The sequence below is a fragment of the Schistocerca piceifrons genome, chromosome 2 (genome assembly GCF_021461385.2).
Source record: "Schistocerca piceifrons isolate TAMUIC-IGC-003096 chromosome 2, iqSchPice1.1, whole genome shotgun sequence".
Classification (NCBI taxonomy): Eukaryota; Metazoa; Arthropoda; class Insecta; order Orthoptera; family Acrididae; genus Schistocerca; species Schistocerca piceifrons.
This window is the reverse complement of record NC_060139.1, coordinates 438,431,800-438,454,130: the sequence shown is the minus strand read 5'-3', so window position 1 is coordinate 438,454,130 and position 22,331 is coordinate 438,431,800. Positions and strand designations below refer to the sequence as shown.

Below are 22,331 nucleotides of genomic sequence, written 5' to 3'. Positions count from 1 at the left end.
ATAAGGAATAGCGCAGTAGGCAGTACAGTTGAAGAGGAATGGACATCTCTAAAAAGGGCCATCACAAAAGTTGGGAAGGAAAACATAGGTACAAAGAAGGTAGCTGCGAAGAAACCATGGGTAACAGAAGAAATACTTCAGTTGATTGATGAAAGGAGGAAGTATGAAAGGTGGCTACACTGTGCCACTGCGCCAGAGATTGCGCCAAAGAGTACTATTAAGCCGCCTCCACAGTGCTTGTTGGGAGCTCGTGGCAGTCAGTGGTTGTCGGGAGTTCGTAGCAGTCAGTGCTAGTAGAGAGCTCGTAGAGGACTGTGTGTGTTAAGAGTCCGTAGCAGTCAGTGCTTGTCGTGAAGTCGGAGCGATATGTTGTAGTAAAGAGTGTTGTTCCATGTTTTATGCAGTTATTTGGATGGGAGAGATAGCAGATGTTATTGTAATGAGTGAATTTCGTCAATATATATGAAGGTAAAAACTACAATGTTCTTTTATTAATTGTGTGTCTGAAATAATGCGTCACTACAGGTTCAGTCAACAAAGCATCTGGCTTGTGTTCTTGTATTAGAGTGAATTCTGGTTTTCTTGCGTAATTATAGTTTTTCTAAATTTCTTTTGTCACGTCAGTATAGTTGGTATTTAAAAATTCTTGTCTTGTTGGAGAAGAACCGTGCCAGATGTGGACGTTGAGTCACACTCCCACATACAGAACAGTTACTCTTGTGCTTATTGGTTTGTAGGTTTTATAGTTGCTGGGGACTTAATTAATTAACTGTGTTTACGAAAATTTTCTTTCATTGTTTGTTGCAGTCAGATAGCGTAACAATTCTAGTCAGGGCCAACCGATTACGAGACTTACGTAATCGGACAGACAGCTACTAAAAAGAAAAATCATTTTCAATCTTTTATTTAATTAAGCCCCCATGCACGTGGCGACCGCTGCTTCGGATCGTCCCTTGGAATCTTCTGATTGTAAAAATAGTAGATGGTAGTATTGTTGTAGTAATTTGTAGTTAGTAATTGTAGTCTATTTTGCATGTGTAGATTTGGTAATTAGCATTCTTCTAATGGTATTTTTCAAAATTTAATTTTTATTGCCTTGTATAAGCGTTTAACAATCTTGTGCAATTATTTCAATTGTTCGTTAATCGTGTGTGAGGGAAACATCTAGTGTGGATAGTATTGTTGGAGATAAGGAGTCATTGTGTGTGATTTTCGTACAGTGACGAATCTTTCGTATATTTTGTAAATGATTACGCGATCAATGAAAAAGGCAAAAATGATGAATAGTGAGAATAACGAAATTGTTGACATGGCGAACTCGCCAACACAGGACAACAGTATGATGAATAATGGTGTTGAAAACAATTTAATAAGCAGGGAAAATTGTCCGGAAACAGTTCAAGGTTTTTCTCAATCAGAAAATTCACAGAATACGAGAGTAACGATAGAAGATTCTGGAATAGTATCGAACACAGATAGCTTTACAGCCATGCAGAAGGAAGCTGGTTTTGTGGGAAATGTGAGGGGTGAAAAGAATTTTGAAACAGTTACTATGGAGCAGTTGATGAGTGCTATATTAAATATGGGATCACAGTTACGATCTGAATTAAAAACAGATATGGAAACACAAATAGGATCAATTAGAACTGAGATGGAAGCAATGACAACACGGTTATGCTTACGAATAGGGACATGTTTCAAAAATACGAATGATGAATCAAAGAAAGAAATTAGAGAAGAAGTACAACCGATTTTGAATTCTCACAATAATAGTTTAATTTCATCAGAAATTAGACAAGAGGAACAGGACAGAGAACAGGAAGAAAGAGATCGCGTGATAGTACAGAAATTTTCAGAGTTAAATTTACAACGTGCACAAGATAAGGAAGAAATAATTGAAGGAACCGAGGAATCCGTACCAAATGACAGAATAAATAACTTAACGCAACAGTGTGAACAGTTAACTACTAAATGTGACAACACCGAAACACGAGTCGCGACATTTACAGAAGACATAAATAGACAGAAAGAACAATTAAGTGACTCATCGGAAAGAGTTGAGGAGATCTCAGATAAATTGACAAGTGTTAGTTTAGCAGAAGGGTTTGAAGAAAATAATTTGTTTCATTTACGGGATGCGACAAGAGAGCGCCAGGCGCGCGAACTTGACAATAATCGACATTCAAACTGGGACAGACGCGGTAGGTCTTTGTCGCCACGAGGCGAAAACTTTGACTGTAAACACTTCTTAACTGTTCGGACATTTAAGATCTTTCGTAATTCTAAGGATGACATACATCCATGTTCATGGCTAGATCAATTTACGTACGCACTTCCGCCAGATGTGCCACTAAGTCACAAACTAGAAATTATGTGCAGCTATTAAAGTCCTCAGGGGATTCACTACTCTAAGTGAATATGTGCCGTAGCGAGCATAGGGCCCCGAGCTGTAGTGGTGCTATTTCTCTTTTAGTTTTCTGTACCGCTGCCTACTCTTTTACTATTCTTTGCATCTGTCAAACCAGCTCTTCGACTATCAATCTATCTAGTGAGTAAATAAACAATAACCTGATATGACTAATTGTACCTAAAAGTGATTTCGTAAATTACCATTTGGACTTATTGTACCTTCAGCAGCATTCATTCGTAGTTTAAATGAAATTTTACCTGTTTATCTTCGTGACAATATTACTTCTTATGTTGACGACATTCTTATTGCTAAACGTTCTTGGAGTGAGCACAGCAAAATTTTGGATTCATTGTTACGTATCTTTGCAAGAGTTGGCATTACAGTAAACTTGGAAAAATCTGAATTTGGTCGTTCTCAGGCGAAATTTCTCGGTCACATTATTTCGACTGAAGGTATTCTTCCTGATCCAGAGAAACTAGATGCTATTCAGTTCGCATTGACATTCTTTGTAAACGAAAATCGGTCGACAACTCCGTTTGGTTAGTTTGTATTCCTGATGAGTGGGTCAATAAATTGATTTGGTATACGCATTTCAGTTATGCACACTTTGGTTCCAGAAAATGCTTTCATAAATTACGAGAAAATTGTTACTTCAGTAATATGGAAAAACGTATTCGATCTGTTCTTGCCAAATGCAAATTATGTCAAATGGCTAAGCCTCCAACGATTTCTCACAGAGCACCGTTGTTTCCCATCATTCGAGCGAAATTAAAGGAGATGGCTGCAGTCGATTTGTTTGGTCCAGTGGTTCGTTCTACTAATGGTTTTGCGCACATTTTCGTAGCAGTGGAGTTGACGTCAAAATATGTGTGTTTTACACCTTTACGCAAAGCAACAGCTCGTTCAGTATCTAATGCTTTCATCAAACATTTTCTTAAAGAAGTCGGTCACGTTGATAAGGTTATATCAGATAATGGATCACAGTTTCGTTCTAAAGTTTGGCTTCGTACTCTACACCGTCGTAACATTAAACCAATTTTCATTTCACTTTTTCACCCTCAATCTAACGCTTCAGAGAGATGGATGAAGGAAATCAATAAATTGTGCCGTCTTTATTGTCATCAGAATCACAGAACTTGGGATCAGTATCTTCATATTTTTCAAAACATTCTGAATGAACTTCCTAATGACTCAACTTCTTTACCGCCTCTATTGATATTAAAAAACAAAGCACCGACAAATCGCATTTCTGAAATCGTTCCGTTTCCGCCTTCACGGAAACTGCGGCATTCTGAAGTTGTCAACCTGGCTCTGCAAAATATTGCGTCTGCGGCTGCAAGAAGAGAGAAATCAGCTAAACGTCCTGGTCGTTTAAAAATCTTGTCAGTTGGTCAAAAGGTATTAATTAAGTCCCACCGTTTGTCTCACAAAGGAAAAGGCTTGTGTCGCAAATTTTTTCTGCTTTATAACGGTCCATATAGAATTCGCAAAATTATTCATGATAACACTGTTGAAGTAGAAACTCTTAAATCACGACGCTCTAAAGGAATACATCATATATCAAACGTAAAAATTTTTGTGGAATGACATACTTGTGAGAAACTAACAGCTACATGTAAACATGCGGAGAGTACAAGGATACCGCGCTGTGTTTTGGCGGCGGCACATACTCAAAGCAACAGTCAAGTCTGCGCGCCGCACAAGGCAGTCGTTGAACGCAAACAATTGCTTCCTACGTCACGCGCCTACAGCTGATCGAGCGCTCAGTGCGAATGCACTGACAGCCGTAAACAAATACACAGTCTAATTTCTCCGACTAAATTCTGTATAAAGCTATAAGGACTTGTTGAATTGTGTTATTAACATTCAGTATTTTGCAGGATACGGTTGTATAAAGTATTTAAGACCTTCAGGTAAATTCTGTGCGTGTCCGACGTTAAGACGACCTGCTATCGAGAAAATTTCAGGAAGAATGTAATTTCGAAGAAGAAAGTAATTAACTAAAAAAGGTAACTATTAATTGAGTTCATTTTCAGGTAACATATTTCCACTTAGGTACGTACTTTAGACGTAAATTGCTGCTCGCGATTACGTGATTCATACTTTGTGCTAATTTCATGAGCGACGTGCTTGCGTACATTTATTGATTTTTGTCAATGTTTATTAATGAACAGGATTGTTATTTGTATATATTATGCATCGCTTGGCTGCACTGCTTTTCACTGATGTCATATTTTTTAATTATGTGCCTGCTGTGCTTATTTATTTAAATTATAATTGTCACCTGATTAGTTGTGCTGATATGTATGTAAGTTATACTTTGTGATGTATCTGCTTGCGCCTCCATGTTTACTTGTTAAGATGACATATGAACATTTATTTGCTTATGCTGATATGATGCTAATGACTTGTTTATTACGTAAGATATATGTTTGCTGCTTTTTGTATGGATTACATATTTACACATTTCTGTTTTGTTGCCATAACTGCTCTTTAATTTGATGTATAGAAATGCTGATATACTGTGTACAAACATAGAGTTTAGGTCACACTACTGTATTAATTATAGATTGTTCGCTTGGCAGAGCCTCGTAGGAATTGTGCTGCATCCACTTGTTGACATTCTGTTCTCTACTGGTATATTTACTCGCTATTGCTTGTTTTGCTTACGCTCAGTGCCTCATATTTTTAAGATAAAAAAAATTAACTGCTATCATTCGACGAACGACATTAGTACAAGAAAGTCATAGAAGTCACATGAGCTGAGGTTTTATGGAAGCTGTATAATTTATGATAATAGGAAGGAAGCTAACGACATGACATACCAATACTAGGTTTAGACCATTGACAGTATCACACTGCATTTTCGTGAGCAATTGAAATAGGAAGTGACACTTGACACAAGAAATACTCCACATGTTTGCTTCTGTCTGCCATAATTCTTGAAGTGGTGTACACACTGTGAAACATTATGATTATTCACACTCCGTAATCGTACTTAATTACTGAGAGTTATTCGAACTAAGTCTGTTAGAGGTCAGGTATGCATTTCTTTTATTTAATGTTGGACAAGGAACCAAAATTGTATCCTATAATTTATAATGAGTAGAAAATTTGGGTCAGATGGATTACACAGAGGTTGTGTGTGGACACTGTGTCTTCGGATTGTATGGGATACTGAATTGAAGTTGCATTAGGATTTTATCTGTACTTGTTCGAGGAGACTGACTAGAGGAAAGAGTTGTTATGGAAGTGAAATGATATTGGTGCTGAGGTTTATATGTATCGACGTATTACTGAGGTATTGAGAGTATATGAAGTTGATGATTATTGGAGTTTTTGTGGACAAGAGGTAAGGTAAATGATATTGATGATAAGAGTTATATGTATCGACGTATTGAAGAAGTATTAGTGACGTATTGAGATTATGTGATGCTGATGATTATTGGAGTTTTGGTGTATAAGAGGTAAAGTAAGTGAGGAGCATATTTTTTTTGTTGGTCTTATGGAACAAGGAGGATGAAGAGAGCAGACTAGAACACTAAAATAGAAGGAAGATAGTCTATACACACACTTTGTTAAATAACTAAGCAGTATATACTTTTTTTGGAGAGAGGAAGTAATTGCATATCTTGGCTCACTGACAGTTGTTCAACAACTGTACATTTGATCTGGCTTGGCAAACATTGGTCTTGACATGATGACTATGACGTTGACCTAACTATTAGTGACTGTTATACATTGCTGCCACTACTACTTGATACACATGATGAACATTAAATTTTGACAGAATTACATTTACACAATTAACACTATTCAGTTACACAGTAGTACTTAATGTGAATGAAAGATGAATGAGTGTGTTTTGTGTGTTTTCCTTTCCTAATCCTACCCACCTATCTCCTAAGTATTATTTTATTTGTTTGTAGTGGCTTGCACTGACACCCATAAATATTATAGGTTTTCTGATATTTGAGTATTTGTAATAGTTAATATGAAAATTATCTGACATCATTTGTGTGTTTGTTATGATTTGTATGTTACTGTAAAAGCATTTGTATGTGCATTCAAACTATTGTTCATGCCTGAACTGTCTGATTAGTGAAGATAAATATTCTGAACTGTTACTTGCACTTTTTCAACATGATGTGTGACATTTGGTCGTGTTTAATTTCTGCTGATGAACTGTGTGATCAGTGATTGTAAAAAAAAAAAAAATTATGGACTGTTACTTGTACCCTTTCTTCATGATTGGTGCCACTAGGACATGTTTAAATTCTGCTCATAAACTCTGATGAACAGTGTGATCAGTGCTAGTGAATTTGATGGAACTGCCTCTACTGAAATGATGTCACTTGTTGGTGTCTGCACCTACTCAACGTTGCTGGGCGCAACTGATGGACTGCTTCTACTGAAATGATGTCACTTGTTGGTGTCTGCACCTGCTCAACATTGCTGGGTGCAACTGATGGACTGCTTCTACTGAAATGGTGTCACTTGTTGGTGTCTGCACCTGGTCTCAACATTGCTGGGTGCAACTGATGAACTGTTTCTACTGAAATGATGTCACTTGTTGCTGTCTGCACCAACTCAACATTGCTGGGTGCCACTGATGGACTGCTTCTAATGAAAAGATGTCCCCTATTGCTGTGAGCACCTACTCAACATTGCTGATGCCACTAATGGACTGCTTCTACTGAAATGGTGTCACTTGTTGGTGTCTGCACCTGCTCTCAACATTGCTGGGTGCAACTGATGAACTGTTTTTACTGAAATGAAGTCACTTGTTGCTGTCTGCACCTACTCAACATTGCTGGGTGCCTCTGATGGACTGCTTCTACTGAACTAATGTGACTTGTTGCTGTGTGTACCTCTTGAACTTTACTGGGTGCCACAGATCGAACTGTTTCTACTGAAATAATGTCACTTGTTGCTGTGTGTACCTCTTGAACTTTACTGGGTGCCACAGATGGAACTGCTTCTACTGAAATAATGTCACTTGTTGCTGTCTGCACCTGCTCAATATTGCTGGGTGCAACTGATGGACTGCTTCTACTGAAAAGATGTCCCCTGTTGCTGTGTGCACCTGATCAACATTGCTGATGCCACTAATGGACTGCTTCTACTGAAATGGTGTCACTTGTTGGTGTCTGCACCTGCTCTCAATATTGCTGGGTGCCACTAATGGACTGCTTCTACTGAAATAATGTCACTTGTTGGTGTCTGCACCTGCTCTCAACATTGCTGGGTGCCACTGATGAACTGCTTCTACTGAATTACTGTGACTTGTTGCTGGGTGTACCTGCTAAACTTTACTGGGTGCCACTGATGGACTGCTTTTACTGAAAAGATGTTACCTGTTGGTGTCCTTTTTTTGTATAAACTATTCATTGAAAACATTTTATGTGAACATTTGTATAAACTGATTTTTTTGTATATTGTGTAAACTATTATGTGAAGCCAAATGCATGAAAAGAAGTTGTATTGCTTACTGTATTTCATACATTAGGTTAGTAAAAGGTCAGTGCAAAGCCAAAATTTTTAACTAATTATGTGATATTTAGGTATTAATATTATCTTTTATTTTTGTCTGTATTTTTCTGGACGAATTTGGTATTTTCACCACCAATGCTGGCAAAAATACCATCAAATTCTGGCCTGTGGAGGAGGGGCATATGAAAGGTGGCTACACTGTGCCACTGCGCCAGAGATTGCGCCAAAGAGTACTATTAAGCCGCCTCCACAGTGCTTGTTGGGAGCTCGTGGCAGTCAGTGGTTGTCGGGAGTTCGTAGCAGTCAGTGCTAGTAGAGAGCTCGTAGAGGACTGTGTGTGTTAAGAGTCCGTAGCAGTCAGTGCTTGTCGTGAAGTCGGAGCGATATGTTGTAGTAAAGAGTGTTGTTCCATGTTTTATGCAGTTATTTGGATGGGAGAGATAGCAGATGTTATTGTAATGAGTGAATTTCGTCAATATATATGAAGGTAAAAACTACAATGTTCTTTTATTAATTGTGTGTCTGAAATAATGCGTCACTACAGGTTCAGTCAACAAAGCATCTGGCTTGTGTTCTTGTATTAGAGTGAATTCTGGTTTTCTTGCGTAATTATAGTTTTTCTAAATTTCTTTTGTCACGTCAGTATAGTTGGTATTTAAAAATTCTTGTCTTGTTGGAGAAGAACCGTGCCAGATGTGGACGTTGAGTCACACTCCCACATACAGAACAGTTACTCTTGTGCTTATTGGTTTGTAGGTTTTATAGTTGCTGGGGACTTAATTAATTAACTGTGTTTACGAAAATTTTCTTTCATTGTTTGTTGCAGTCAGATAGCGTAACAATTCTAGTCAGGGCCAACCGATTACGAGACTTACGTAATCGGACAGACAGCTACTAAAAAGAAAAATCATTTTCAATCTTTTATTTAATTAAGCCCCCATGCAAGTACAAACATGTTCCGGGAAAATTAGGAATACAGAAATACAAGTCGCTGAGGAATGAAATAAATAGGAAGTGCAGGGAAGCTAAGACGAAATGGCTGCAGGAAAAATGTGAAGACATTGAAAAAGATATGATTGTCGGAAGGACAGACTCAGCATACAGGAAAGTCACAACAACCTTTGGTGACATTAAAAGCAACGGTGGTAACATTAAGAGTGCAACGGGAATTCCACTGTTAAATGCAGAGGAGAGAGCAGATAGGTGGAAAGAATACATTGAAAGCCTCTATGAGGGTGAAGATTTGTCTGATGTGATAGAAGAAGAAACAGGAGTCGATTTAGAAGAGATAGGGGATCCAGTATTAGAATCGGAATTTAAAAGAGCTTTGGAGGGCTTACGGTCAAATAAAGCAGAAGGGGTAGATAACATTCCATCAGAATTTCTAAAATCATTGGGGGAAGTGGCAACAAAACGGCTATTCACGTTGGTGTGTAGAATATATGTGTCTGGCGACATAACATCTGACTTTCGGAAAAGCATCATCCACACAATTCCGAAGATGGCAAGAGCTGACAAGTGCGAGAATTATCGCACAATCAGCTTAACAGCTCATGCATCGAAGCTGCTTACAAGAATAATATACAGATGAATGGAAAAGAAAATTGAGAATGCGCTAGGTGCCGATCAGTTTGGCTTTAGGAAAAGTAAAGGAACGAGAGAGGCAATTCTGACGTTACGACTAATAATGGAAGCAAGGCTAAAGAAAAATCAAGACACTTTCATAGGATTTGTCGACCTGGAAAAAGCGTTCGACAATATAAAATGGTGCAAGCTGTTCGAGATTCTGAAAAAAGTAGGGGTAAGCTATAGGGAGAGACGGGTCATATACAATATGTACAACAACCAAGAGGGAATAATAAGAGTGGACGATCAAGAACGAAGTGCTCGTATTAAGAAGGGTGTAAGACAAGGCTGTAGCCTTTTGCCCCTACTCTTCAATCTGTACATCGAGGAAGCAATGATGGAAATAAAAGAAAGGTTCAGGAGTGGAATTAAAATACAAGGTGAAAGGATATCAATGATATCAATGATACGATTCGCTGATGACATTGCTATCCTGAGTGAAAGTGAAGAAGAATTAAATGATCTGCTGAACGGAATGAACAGTCTAATGGGTGCACAGTATGGTTTGAGAGTAAATCGGAGAAAGACTAAGGTAATGAGAAGTAGTAGAAATGAGAACAGCGAGAAACTTAACATCAGGATTGATGGTCACGAAGTCAACGAAGTTAAGGAATTCTGCTACCTAGGCAGTAAAATAACCAATGACGGACGGAGCAAGGAGGACATAAAAAGCAGACTCCCTATGTCAAAAAAGGCATTTCTGGCCAAGAGAAGTCTACTAATATCAAATATCGGCCTTAATTTGAGGAAGAAATTTCTGAGGATGTACATCTGGAGTACAGCATTGTATGGTAGTGAAACATGGACTGTGGGAAAACCGGAACAGAAGAGAATCGAAGCAATTGAGATGTGGTGCTATAGACGAATGTTGAAAATTAGGTGGACTGATAACGTAAGGAATGAGGAGGTTCTACGCAGAATCAGAGAGGAAAGGAATACGTGGAAAACACTGATAAGGAGAAGGGACAGGATGATAGGACATCTGCTAAGACATGAGGGAATGACTTCCATGGTACTAGAGGGAGCTGTAGAGGGCAAAAACTGTAGAGGAAGACAGAGATTGGAATACGTCAAGCAAATAATTGAGGACGTAGGTTGCAAGTGCTACTCTGAGATGAAGAGGTTAGCACAGGAAAGGAATTCGTGGCGGGCCGCATCAAACCAGTCAGTAGACTGATGAAGAAAAAAAAAAAAAAAAAAAAAAAAAAAAAAAAACCGGATTGTGTGCACAGCATTACCTTCGTTCAATTGTAACAAACAAACACTGACGATCAACCTAAGAATTAAGTCATTGTACATTCTCAGCAAACGTAACCAACCGAGTATTTTGAACATTTCATGTATGAAAGCTTTTCATGTAATGCTTGTGCGATCTGTATTTGTGTGTATCTCATGATTAATAGGATTATAAAGAGAAGTAGAAAATGAGCGCTAACATGGAAATAAAGTGATTCCAGACGCTTCTCCATATCATGCGTTTTATTCCTCTATGTTGGAAGAATTTTTCCTGTATGTTTGGTCGCACCATTTCATTACACACTATGTGTCTCCATGTCACTGTCTTAGGTGGATGGTATGAAGTACAGACTGTGTGTGCAGTGAATGGACAATGTGAGGAGGATATTGGTTCAAATGGCTCTGAGCACTATGGGACTTAACTTCTGAGGTCATCAGTCCCCTAGAACTTAGAACTTCTTAAACCGAACTAACCTAAGGATATCACACATATCTATGCCCGAGGCAGGATTCGAACCTGCGACCGTAGCTGTCGCGCGGTTCCAGACTGTAGCGCCTAGAGCCGCTCGGTCACTCCGGCCGGCGAGAAGGATATTCATTCATACGTTTCAGAAGGTGTAAGGCCCACTACACCGTGTCACCCCTTAATAATGACCTTTTAAAAGTAATTTAGTTTGTAACGCTGTCGAAACATTTTGCTTTTACTTCTCGTAAATGAAACTGCAACGAAGCGCCTGCCCGACGTGGCCACTACTACAGCACGGATCCGCCTTGCAGGTAGTCACGTTATACGCCAACAGGATCCTGGATTGGACAGCTCAAGTGGCGCTCAAAGAATTTTGCAAAGGGAATAGCTAATAGCGTAGCTCCCCGCAGGCACTCAGCCTAGCAGTCAACGGCGCCAGTCACGCGAGCCATCGGGTAGACTACCAGCCCCTTCCCCCCCCCCCCCCCACCTCCCCCTCCTCATTCCTCCCTGTGGCGCTGGCTTTATCGTGGTGAGCGTGACCGACGGATGGCGTGCGGCTCTATCCATCCCGGGACACACGTCTCCCTACGGCTCAAGGAATTAGTTCAGTCTTCTGGGTGGCATTTTCTACAGGGGAAAATGTCTATTCGTGTTATTTCTGTAGGAATACACGAGTGTATGTGTGAGTGAAATAATCGCTTCCCTTTTTGGAAGTTGGTAGACTCAGTATCTTTGCTACAGGTCTGGCACGTGGCGCCGTTCACGAGGTTTCCAGGGTGGATCACCATCCTCGAAAGCACCGTGGGGCCGTCTAAGTTGGAGCTGGTGTGGAACTCTTCGCGTCCATTAAGCACGCCAGCCATTCCCGCCTGTGTGGAAACGAAGCGCACAGCTGTAGAAACGAGATCGGCGTTCCCCAGCTATGCCTTTTCTGCAGAGACCATAAATCGCTGTCCAGAAGAGGCCGTTTATCCACCCAGGACTGCGCTGTCAGGGGCTCCGCGCCGCGATCTCCATTTTATTCGGAGGAAATTAGCCGTTAGCGAGTTTAAAGTGGAAATAATAATGCTCTGTAAGATCACGTCCGGATGATTCGGCATTCTTTCAGAGCATTACAAATAATAAATATCAAACTGTGTATATTTTCGAACGTATGCATAATACTTTCTCTGTAATTATATTTCATTAAACCAACTTTAAGTATTACAAATTCGTAAAACAGATTTATTCACGTGCTATTTTCCATTATGAGCTGCTAGGAATTATTACGAACTTTGATTACAGTGCTGACGACACGGTTCACTTGCTTTACACAGTTAAAAATGCAACGCCTAAAAATCGTTCGTCGACGTAAGCCTCTGAGCGAAATTGCTGGACGGCTTAGTACTCCTAAAGTTTGACAACTGCTCATTTCTTTTGAAGTTAATGACAATCTCTTTCACGTAGTGCTCGAGATATAGTTTTACGTATCCTTCACTAATTTTGAGATAAGCGCAGTATGCTTCCAGAGTATGTTTGTCTAACGTATTTTAACGGATTTCTGTAAATTTTTCAGGCGAATTTTACTGTTTAACCCGTTCAGATATGTTGAAGCCCTCATTCTCTTCCGTCGAATGCTGCAGTGTTGACTTTCCAGATTCTTACACTAAGCACAGTGTGGATCAGGCTTTCCCAACCGGATTGTCTTGATGTTTTGTTTTTAGCATTTTTCTGTGTTCTGTTCACAGGTCCAAACTTCTGTAGCTGTATAACATGACGCTTTTTTATTTTTAGCGAGAGCACTAATAATTCAAAATTAATTTCGAGACAGTCTGTACAAGCCAGCGCCTGCAACGGCGGGCATTTGTCACTTCTCGTTCCAAGTAACTCAGACGATGGTAAAAAAAAAACAAAAAACAAAAAAAAAGAACTGAAGTGTTATCACTTTATTGTATCTGCTTAGTGAATGCATGAAAACAGTCTCGAGTGTATACACGACGTTTTAGGTACCGATCTGAATTATTTTTCTTTTTTATGATGGAGAGATTATTCGTAAACAGACTTGTCTTTGATACATGAGTGGAATTAATGTACCGGTTTGTCAAATGGTGGTGTGTAGTTTGTGTTTTGACTAATGTTGATTATACTCCTATATAATGATTATAAAGTCAAGGTACACAGCATCAGTTGGTACTTAAACTATTGAAATAAAATTTCATTGGATGTTATATTCACATATTATACGGATGTAAAATAATACATTCAAGAAAATGCGAGTAGATATCACTGAATAGAAGCCCCGCAGTTGATCAGTGCTACGAGCCCCGGACAACCTAAACCTGGCCCTGCTGCCCACTGCTACTTCAGACATTACAGCGCGAGTCTGTATGTCTTTATTTACATCGCAAATAAATTGCAAGTGTCGGTGCCCACGATAATAACAGTAATATTGTTGACCTCATATTCTTTTTCTGCTACATCTTGTACCTCGTTTTGGTTTTTTTCCGTCTATAATTCTCTGATACTGTGGTCGGTATATCAGCAAGGTATGTTTCAGTGTTTGATGAAACATTTGTACAAAAAATTCGGAATCACTGTAGATATAAATTTCAGAAGTCAACCTTTAAAGGAACATAAACCTTGAAGCTTGTACTGACCTGGCGGACTCCCGTGTTCCCTCTTGATCACAGAGCACTACAGTTTTCTGCGAAACTGAAAAAAAAAGAGAAAAGTATTTTAGTGCTGTTAACCTCTTGTTTTTACTGATACTTGTAACATTCATGACATATTGACACGGAACTGATCATCCTTATTTTAACAGAGACTACAAAAAATTTTGCAGTAGTAGACTCTGTAATAATAATAGCGTAGACGAGAGAAATCTCCTATTCAAAGTGCAATATCTGGGGTGGTCAGAAACAGTCTGAAAAGCTTGTAAGTGTGTTGCAGCATAGGTCGTTCAGATAAATAATTTTTAAAACAAAACGTTGATACAGAATGAGATTTTCACTCTGCAGCGGAGTGTGCGCTGATATGAAACTTCCTGGCAGATTAAAACTGTGTGCCGGACCGAGACACGAACTCGGGACCTTTGACTTTCGCGGGCAAGTGCTCTACCAACTTTTTTTTCTTTTTTTCATTTTGTTCGTTATTGATCGTTGTGTTTGGTCGTTGCGGACGTCGCAAGACATCTTCTTCAAGTTCGGTGGTTGATCTTTCCACGCAGTTTTTTGTTACAGAGGTCAACCGGCTCTCTGACCGAACACGCTGAGCTACCATGCCGGCAACCAACTGAGCTACCCAAGCACGACTCACGCCTCGTCCTCACAGCTTTACTTCCGCCAAACTGGTACTGGCGGAAGTAAAGCTGTGAGGACGGGGCGTGAGTCGCGCTTGGGTAGCTCAGTTGGTAGAGCACTTGTTCGCGAAAGGCAAAGGTCCCGATTTAGAGTCTCGGTCCGGCACACAGTTTTAATCTGCCAGGAAGCTTCAAATCTTTGATACTTTGTCCCGTTTCCGAGTTAATTAGCATTGAAGTTAGCCAATCAGGTCGCTGCGTGCACAAATTCAAGCACCCCGCCAGAGACGGCGTCGGCAAACGCGTTATTCATTTGCTTTCGTAAAAATGAATAATGCTGGTGAGTCTCCTGCACTATCTTCTACGCTATGAGAAAATCTGACACTGATTATATATGGCGGACCGCTTAAATCTGCGCGCGTAATGGCGTTATTTCTCAGCGCAACCTACAATGCAGCATCTGTACAAGCTTTTCAGACTGTTCCTGACCACCCTAATTGTTAGTAAAAATGATTTTTATATTAAACTGAAATCATCTAAGAATTTTTGAAGTGAAGATACACATACGGAAATGGGAAGTGTGAAGCAATAGTTCGATATTTATCGAACGTTCTATAGATGTTCATCACTCTCAGACCATCGGTACTGCTGACCACCACCACCACCACCACCACCACCATCGGTACTGCTGACCACCACCACCACCACCACCACCACCACCACCACCACCACCACCAACAGCAGTACGAGGTGTGAACCCCACACTTACTTGAATATAACGTTCCCTTGCTTTGTTAACACTCAACTGACAAAGTGTCCGACACTGCTTTTTATCTTCTGACCTCAACATGACGAAAACAGTCGGAAATAGTTATCTATTTTCTTATATGCTATCTTGGCTAGTAAAGATCTTACAAAGCATCAGCACTTGTATTCGCTGAGGCATCGAAGTAAGCAGGTCACTCATCCTGAATTCTTTTCCCATGCTTGAAACACATGTTGTATCAGTTGGTTAAGACTGTTGGTTGGATGGTAGTGTGAAATTATATGTCTTTTCATTGAATCCCAGACATGCTCTACGAATGATAAATCAGAGGACTGGGTAGGCCACACAAAGGTCCGCGAATACCTCGTTTGTGGTGTGAACTGCGGTGTGGGGACTTGGATTACCCAGTTGGGATATGCAGTTGCGGTCATGAATGGTATGACAACAGTGATTACCATTTCAATCCAATAGCTCCAAGTACAATGACTGCAAGTATTGGAGAGATATGAGTCCCGACACTTTCTGCGACATTGCACCATTTCGACTACAGACATGTTGACGGCGATCAGGCTGTCACAAGCAGAAGTGAGACTCATCGCTGAACATCACATAATGCCGCTCAGTGTCCTCGTTGACTCTGGTTCTGTACCATTTGTTTCTGTTCTCTGTGGTACGGTGTCAGCGGAAAACGAGGAATGGTAGCTCGTGGTCACAGCCTAGATCCATTAATCGATTCCCAACAGTTCTTGGCGTGAAGCTGCTCGTAACCTCTGCTCGTATTTGAGATGTCGTAATACATCTACTCGTCAAAGCCAGTCGAACATTGCTACGATTTTTTCGTGGTGCTGTCGTCTTGCATGTACCTGTACCAGCTCATCTTTCCGCAGTGTTACCCTATGACCCACTCGCCAGCACTCGTGCAGTCATTACAAAACAGTCACCTGTCCGTGCGATCTGTCTGTATGATGCTCCTATATCCCTAGTGTCTCTGATCTAACCTTTCTCATCATTCGAAAGTTCACGTTCTGTGGCCACTTTGGGTTGTGATCTCCGCATGCAAAGCTCCAGTAACATTACACACAACCACCTACAGCCGTCATGCATTCACGCCGAAGAGGGATGTTAACGAAACTCGTGTCTTAAGACACATTCGATATTTATGAATGAACATCACGCTATGGAGACACTATGCGGACTAAGTTTGGCAGGGAACCCTAAAACGCAGGACATAAATAGCGCGTCAGTACGAGACCATTTTACCTGCGTGGAATGGTTGTGACAGCTTGTATTTGGTTCACAATACACGAGTCGCAGGCTGGAACAGCGACAACAGCACGTCGGATTCAAACGTTGCCAAATCATTCACACAACAGCGACCAGCCAGCCAGTGCGAGGCAGGTCTCCAGGTGAATGACGCCCGAAGCATCGTTTCGTGGCAGTGGACAACGTTTTGTGCGGGATGAACAATCTACGGCAACAGGAAGGAAGGTCGACACTAGCGCCGCTATCGTTTTCTTGCCTTAGGTGTACAAAGACGTCCAAACCAGCACCGATCATCTCGTGGCAACCTTTGGCGCCCCACAGACTGGGCAGTCTCAGCTCTGATCGGTCACCCCCTCAGATACGCCGCCCACAAAAGAAGCGTACTTCTGTAAAAAGTGACGAGCTGTCCATAAGTGATTGGATGTTTTGCACGCATCTGAACGTACACCCTGTAGTGCACACTAATGTCTTAGGTTTCATAGCACCTAGCCCGACAGGCGGTTTTTAAAATGTTTCTAAATGTTTTATGGATTTTTGTTTTTTGTGTGTATAGCTGCGCTTAAAAATTATCTGCCGCCTCTTGCTGTTTTCAGCACGACACCTGAAGTTGGGCGTATAAGAGCCCGAAACAGGTCGCGTGTTAAATAAAAGAACCTTACCACTGAGGAGGGAATTTTCAACCTCTGGTATAATGCCCAGATGCGGACGTTCCTCCGACAGCATTGTTTGTAACTGGAATAAAATAATAATTGGATCCCTTTACCGACGTCCCAACTCAGATGATACAATTTTCGAAAGGTTCAAGCCGCGCGGGATTAGCCGAGGGGTCTCAGGCGCTGCAGTCAGGGACTGTGCGGCTGGTCCCGGCGGAGGATCGAGTCCTCCCTCGGGTATGGGTGTGTGTGTGTGTGTGTGTGTGTGTGTGTGTGTGTGTTTGTGTTTGTCCTTAGGATAATTTGGGTTAAGTAGTGTGCAAGCTTAGGGACTGATGACCTTAGCAGTTAAGTCCCATAAGATTTCACAAACATATGAACTTTTTTTCCTATGGATTTCAATCCAGGCATATCCATTGTATGCATAATGCTCTTCATGCGACTAACTGAATTCATAGTATCAGAAAAAGAAAGTCTTACCGTCCCTAATGTCCACGTATTGTTCCATGACCATTCACCGATGTTGCGTTATCCGTTGCTTCATTTTTTAAATTATGAGTACTATCTTTTCTAGAGGGTTTGATTACCAATATCTCAATTTATCGGGCCTAATTGAAAGAATTAGATACATAGCGGTAGAAATGGGAACCATGGAGCACTGCGTCCGCTTATATTAAAGGGAGACACTTCTTACATGAAAATTAATCAGCTTAACAAACAAGGGTAGACTTTCAGCATGTTAAGAGTCAGCAGTAAGCTACTCAGAAGGAGTCAGAAATGCTTGTCTAACATTCTCCTGTATCTTCATGGGTGCTGGTTACTGTGGATGAACAGATTATCTTAAGAGTCGGATTTTGATGATATTTGCTTGTTGTGATATCAGTTCGTGGTTTTCAACGAATTAAATGAATATCAGTATGAACCTTGTTCGTGGTTAATTTAAGAGTACCTCAAATTTCCACAGCACAGTATGAATGTTCATACACGTCACCTTCATGCTGTTATCTGCGCGTGGTACCCACGTCAGTGATTTGGTGAGTGGAAAAGCGGTAAAGCATTGGTGAGTTAGGATCGCACTGGCACTCCATCGAGTGCATGGCGGTAAATGTCAGTCATCTGCGATGTGCGAGGAGGGGTAGCCATCCAGCTGCAGGCAGGCGAAGCACTGCAGGCAGGCGCACGCCAGCGGCGCAACCAGGGCAGTCAGTTGCAACACCCGACCGACAGCTCTTCCCAGACAGAGCACCTCTGCCAGGCCACAGACCAAGAATGAACGATCTACACGTGGACGAGCAGACGTTGCCTGTAAAAATTTGCCAAGAAAAATGAAACTTGCGTCCTACACGTCGGAGCGTAGAAAGGGTAATAGTTTGGTAGCTATTTGATACAGCAAGTATTAGCGAAGTGCGGTGGCAGGAAGAAGAGGACGTCTGGTCAGCTGAATACACGGTGATGAGTACAAAATCAACTTAGGGTAACGCATCAATAAGTCTAATTAGGAATAAGAAAATGGGAACGATTAAAGGCCACGGCTGGTGAACTGGTCAGCCTGGATTTTAGGCGGTTTCCCCATATCCCACTAGATGAGTGCCGGGCTGGTACCTACGTCCCGCCAGCCGCAGTGGCCTAGCGGTTCTAGGCGCTTCAGTCCGGAACCGCGCGACTGCTACGGTCGCAGGTTCGAATCCTGCTTCGGACATGGATGTGTGTGATGTCATTAGGATAGTTAAGTTTACGTAGTTCTAAGTCTAGGGGACTGATGACCTCAGATGTTAAGTCTCATGGTGCTTAGATCCATTTGAACCTACGTCCCGTCTCAGATACACAATACGCAAGGTTGAGAAAACATTCTCACACTTGTACATATGATTTACTCTGGACATAGACAGATAGGGTACAAGGGTACAATGATTCCATCAGCAGGGGAAGGGGGAGGGGCGACGGGGGTGGGGGAGGGGGAGGAGGGAGGGAGAGGTGTTGCATAGCAGACTGATAACCTTAGAACCCCTTGAGCTCCTTATCAGCAGCAACAGTAAATACTAACAATGAAAGTTGGGTGATTGTCGTCCTTGGACGGCGAGAGACAATGTGACCTTGCTATAATAATTTTATCTGAATACCAAAGGGTCATTAGCCAAATCAGCATGAAACAACAGACAGTAAAATTATAATCCTACAAGAATCTTTCACTAAATAATAAGCAACTGTTTCTGAGCTCGGCCACTATGTTCAAGGATAACACTATCACAGTGAGAACAACAAACTTAGGTTTACAACAGGTTATGTTTGTTATTAGATAGTCGTTTAACAGTGGTAAAGTTGTAGGACAATTAAAGGTTCTTGAAATATAACTCAAGTCTGTTTAGGATAGATTTTTATTTGCTCCAGCTGACGGACACAGTTCAGGAGAAGTTGACAGAAGGCAAAGTACTCTAAACCGTCGATTGAATTTACGCCAAATGACGCTAACACTGTGGGGAGGTACCAAATTACATGGAAGACTGTATGGAGGAAATCCAACAAGGTATCCTTCGCTGGGAGGCTTAAAAATTCAAAACTGATAGAAAATCATAAATGAAAAGTGAACTCGCCAGTTCATCTTGTGTCTGTAATGATCTGCTCAGTATATGGATCGTGCTACCACAGACTGCGACACTTACATTTTCCCAAAATCACCAAAGCGTGCACTCGTCAGCACCAGATGGCGGCTGGGAGATCAATAGCCGCAAATCTTAGTTCTCCATTCTCAACTCTGTCTCCTAAAACCTCTATATCGAGGGGACGATTCAGTGCTGTTATCAATGTGACAGGTGAGATTATCGCTTATCTAACGAAAAAACCAGGGGAAAGCAAAACCACGAGGTTGATAGCAGCTTGGAGCAGGGTCTCGTCGATTGGTGGGCTTCTTCGCTCCAATCATGGTGGCGGTGGTGACATATTCGATTCTAAACACCAAAATTTTTGGAGCGAAAGCAACCAACTTTCTCACACTTGCTGCACGGCACAGCGGCATCTTGTCCTTTCATGTTCATGCAGGAAAGGCAAAAATGTCATCAGTTATTATCTGGGGATGGCAGTGGTGGCACGACGTCCTCCGCTTTCAATGTGGACAGGTGCCCGGTTTTCCCACAAAAATATGGGGCAGACCACATTCCCATTCCTGCGGAAATTTCCCACTTTCCTGTGGTGGCTTGCGTCTCCTAATGAGATCAACTGAGTGCCTGCTGCCAACAAACAGGAGCCTGAGACCACACATGGAGTGCACCTTCCCAGTGAGAAAAATGTAGATTTTTCCTTCAGAGTAAATATGTGCAGTACTAACGATAAAATAACCATGACATAGTGACAGAAAAACGAAACAATATCACTTAGAGACATGTGACAGTAATGTCACAACATTCAATCCGTGCGTGTGAATGCGCCTGCGCCTGCGTGTGAGTGAGTGAGTGAGTGAGTGAGTGAGTGATTCTATCGAACCCAAAATTCATTACATTGCTGTTCAGTTCTCGTACATTAGTGTTTAATTTAAGTAGAATAGGGTCATATCCAAATGTGAGAATTGTCTCATGTAACTATGGCTTCTTGACAGTGACGGCATACGGAAACCCCTGATCACTACCAAACACATTATCCCAACCTTCTATGTAGTAATCTTTTAGTTCACTGAGCTAGTAAACGTTGCCCAGCATTTCAGCTCACACACTGGAAATTTTGATTCATTATGACGTTGTTTAATATACGTATGGTGACTTGTTTGCCCAGTCAGTTCAAGAACTCTTAAAGACAAGCTCTTGCAGGACCTCGCCGTAAAGCTTGCATTTACAAGCCAATTTTTAGGCGAAGAATTTGTCACCTTCCAGACTGCATTTTAAGCTCTCAAGAAAAATGTTGTAGGGCGTCAATCCATATCACCGACCATGTCTGCCACTGTATACAGGGTATAAGGGGTATAAGGGGTATAAGGGGTATAAGGGCACATACCTCTATTAGTGCCTGGGAACGGTCTACTGAACAACATTACACCAGTATTTACGTCATTTGCAGACTAGTAATTATAGCTATTACAGGTCATACATTTTTAGATTGGTTAATATCTCCAAGTATATGTTGCAAGCCGGCCGGAGTGGCCGAGCGGTTCTAGGCGCTACAGTCTGGAACCGTGGAACCGCTACGTTCGCAGGTTCGAATCCTGCCTCGGGCATGGATGTGTGTGACGTCCTTAGATTAGTTAGGTTTAAGTAGTGCTAAGTTCTAGTGGACTGATGACCTCATATGTTAAGTCCCATAGTGCTCAGAGCCATTTGAACCATATGTGGCAAAAGCAAATCATTAATGCTTATTTTGCCCTGGGCAACAGGTTATGTGTCGGAATGTGGACGCATAGATGCAAAACAGTTAGTCTGTAACGACGGGCGTAGTCCACTTAGAGGAGCAGTTACGACTATGCAGAAAACATCAGGTCGTAAAGTTAGTGACGTGTCTATGGCAAGACTGTTTGACGCAGAGAAAAAACAATCAGCACGCTGATGTGTGTACATATTAAGGTATCTCACATTAAAATATATGCACTTATACCCGGCACACCCTATATACAGCATGTTTAGTCAGCAGCATACGTCAACTCCCGCAAATTATGGCTCTAACCACTATGGAACTTAACATCTGAGGTCAACAGTCCCCTAGACTTAGACTTACTTGAACGTAACTAACCTAAGGACATCACACACATCCATGCCCGAGGCAGGATTCGAAACTGCGACCGTAGCAGCCGTGTGGTTCCGGACTGAAGCACCTAGAATCGCTCGACCACCGCGGCCGGCTCGCAAATTATAGACAACCAACCTTTTCATTGCAGTTGGTACTCTCATTGCCTGTTTTCCACAACCAAAAAATTTATTGCCAGAACACTTAACTGTGTGGAATTTGCACACTGTTTTTAAAGCACAAAAGATGACGCTTTTTCCACGCTGGCAATTTTAACTTGGGCTAAACACTCGTAAAGTCAGAGAACAATGACCACATTATCGTTCTCACACAGTCAATACTAATTAATAAGTTTATAATTAAGCTGTAGAGAAAATTAGAAACATTATTTTATACAGACAAGTAAGTATCATGTTCCAGATTAAATTCATATT

General features: G+C 41.3%; 1 long non-coding RNA gene across 1 annotated transcript in view; it reads right to left on the bottom strand.

Moving 5' to 3' along the window:
- The window catches only part of LOC124777739, a 618,986-nt gene that overhangs the window by 257,932 nt on the left and 338,723 nt on the right, over window positions 1–22,331 (bottom strand). The window contains exon 3 of the long non-coding RNA XR_007015774.1: window positions 13,871–13,925. This is a non-coding gene — a long non-coding RNA (uncharacterized LOC124777739). The remainder of the gene's footprint in view (window positions 1–13,870; window positions 13,926–22,331) is intronic.